Here is a 3,126-nt window from a genome sequence, read left to right on the forward strand (position 1 = left end):
AATGAAACGACGTTATTTGAGGATCTGCTATACCTTACAGGGAGTTTTCGTCCCGGCCCTGTTTTGCATTCTCCTAACACACTCTCCTGGGTTTGTTCTGACTGATTCAAGTGCGGTTTCATTGATGATATAGAATAGATTAGTGTTTGGCAAAAGAATTACCACCTCAAGCTTGGGACAGCTGACTATAGATCAATTCTGCTTCCACAGCCAATTTCTGTTGAGTGTGATTATCCGAAGGCAGCTCTTGGCTTATGTACACGATTAGCAGGGTTAAATGAAGATTTAATGACCCAGAATCCAGCTGTTTGGTTTTCACTATACCTACAATTTCCAACTAATCATTCTAAGGCACCCTACCTTGAAGGAAGCACTGTATCTGGGACCTGTTTTTGTGGACACAATTCAGGAGCTCTAGGGTTAGAGATGATGCCATCCTACAGGAAGTGATTCAGTGTTGGAAGCGTGGCAGGGTTATTGCTACCTAGAATTTCCCCAGAATTGTGGGCATGGACTTAGTGCCATTATTAAAAGTCTTTATATCTTAACCTTTATCCTGGTTTCATATCGTAGAAAGAAGGGAACCAAGACCAGGCCATCTGTCCAAACCAAGAAAGTAAGTTCACGGACGGAAGAAATGTACTCTCTTAGCCCTCTGTGTCTGGTTTGCTGGTTATTTCACTGCCTCAGACTCTTTTTGGGGGCTTCTGATATTCATAGAGAAAATCCAGTGGCCTTCCTCTGCAGTTAACAGAGCCATCCTAGTAGAGGAGACTGCTTTCTCCCATATACCCCCAACAATGACAGTATCTTTGTGAAAGCAAATAGAGATGCTCCCCCACCCCCACCCCTCCCTCCCTCTCCTGAGACCCACTGCTGGGCAGCGTCTGTGGCTGACTCTGCTGGAGCTGCTGAGGCCTCTGTGTAATGTTACTTGACTTATACATATTTTATTATGTTTGGCTGTTTGTGCTATTTAGATGAAAATTATTTCCAGATTATAATAAAGGCTGCCCTCTATTAAATGAGTGCAGTTAGATCACTGACCATATTAAAATCTTTCAAAATTGGGGACTATATATCAAAGCATCGAGGAAGCAGGGGTTTAAAAGGTTGGGGGGATGTGACATGCGGAACCCAACAATCCACATGTAGCATTCTTGGCTTAAAGGAATTGCCGAACCTTGGAAAAGATTTATACCACATTTATTATGATGCTGCAACATCACCAAGGATATAAACCAGTCATTGGCACTCTTTCAAAGAACACATCATTGTAACTCGTTATAACAATACTGCTGTGATATGTGCTCATAATACTTATAAAGGCTAAGCTATGAAAACAGTATATGCCAACTGTCAGCAGTGATGTATCATTTAAAAAACAGACGATGTACATGACATAATGGTTTAATTGAACTCTGTAAAAATATGCTGCTCTGTTGTAGCCGTTCGGCTGTCTGGACCTCCGGGGTCCTGCCCCGCTTTCCAGAATTCACTGCAGCTTGGCCTCTGAGAGCTCTTTTCCCTTCCTGTAGCTCCGTTTGCCATTTTCAGAAGTGCTGTGGTGTTCTTAGCAACCTCACTTGATCCCGTGTCTCATTACTTAGTGTCTAGAAGAGTGCTTTGCTAAGAATGCTTGCAATCAATGTAGGTGGGCTGATTTGCTTAAAAAATTTTTTTTTTAACTTTTCTATTACAGTTGACATTCAATATTATATTAGTTTCAGGTGTACAGCATAGTGGTTAGACATTTATCTAACTTACAAAGTGGTCCCCTGATAAGTCTAGTACTCGACACTTTACATAGTTATTACAATATTAGTGACTATATTCACTATGCTTTACCTTACATCCCTGTGACTATATTGATTTTTATACAAATCTGGGATACTTGTTGGCCAGTTAGAGGTTGGGCAAATGGTTTTGCTTGCGTGTAGAAGAGAAGTGAGTAAGGCTATCTTGAAAAGATGGTCATGTGGTCTGGCTGATGATTTGGCTCCTAATTTTGAGTCTGCTCTGTGAAGATGCCCGTGGAGCTTTTCAGAAACCAAAGTGATGTGATGAACCAACTATTGCTCAGTAATATGTCTGTTAAATAGTTGAAACTTGAGCAAGCAAGAGAGGAAACTTTTAATAGTCAACCCAAGAACTAACCATGGGGAGATTGATTTCTGAGAAAAGGGCAAGGTGCTTAGTCCATAAATTATTCTATCTAGTAAAAAGCCAAGATATTTGGTAAAATCCCTCCCATCACTGCAGGACAGAGGGAGGAGAAGTGGGAGTGGGGACCAAAAGAGAAGAGACGGGGATTGCTCTGTAAAGTATGAGCTCTCAACGGTGGGCACAGTGGGCAATGAGATGCAGAAGGGACCCATCCCCCGTGACAGAAGCAGGTGAATGAGACACATGTTTCCTTTGACCAGTCTGTGCTACAGTTTCCAAACAGACATGGAGGTAGTTAAGAACCAAACCATGGGGGAAAATCTGGCCAAATCTTATTTGGAGCTTTATATGCATTTATGAACACATGCAGGTATGTGAAAATTATCTATTTAGCGAGCTATATATTGTTTTTATGTGAGTGCAGTTTTGCCTCACCTAAACCTTTATTCTTTTTGTTGTTCATAAAAGTCTTAAAAATAACTTCTGGTATTTTGAAGAAGTGATACTTAAATGATTTAAAGTCAGTCAACACAGTCGAAATACTTCGCCCGGCTTTGTAAGCTGCTCTTACGGAATGATGACAGCAGAGCCATGCCTGCTTCAGGGAGCCACTGGCCTGAGGTGCAACAGTAACATAAAGGAGATGCAAATGTACCTAGAAGGGCAGTGAGGAAGGGAGATGAGAAAGAGCCAAAGAGTTGGACCAGGAGGGCCAGGCCAGCAGCGCGGGGCTGTAGTCCGTGGGAGAACATGGGGAGGTGAGCGGAGAACATGGCCGACCTAGGGGATCAGAGGCTCAGAACACATTTCACAGGCTTGCTCTGAAGGTTTAGCTATGGTGAGCTCCCTGCCAGCTTCTGACTTAAAGGAAGGAGTACAATGACCTGGTGACTCCTAGTTTCAGGAAAGTATCATTCCACCACAGAATTCTTACAGAAATTCCCACTCTTGCCAAAGGCC

Source organism: Pteropus alecto, unplaced genomic scaffold, assembly GCF_000325575.1.
Source record: "Pteropus alecto unplaced genomic scaffold, ASM32557v1 scaffold3, whole genome shotgun sequence".
Classification (NCBI taxonomy): Eukaryota; Metazoa; Chordata; class Mammalia; order Chiroptera; family Pteropodidae; genus Pteropus; species Pteropus alecto.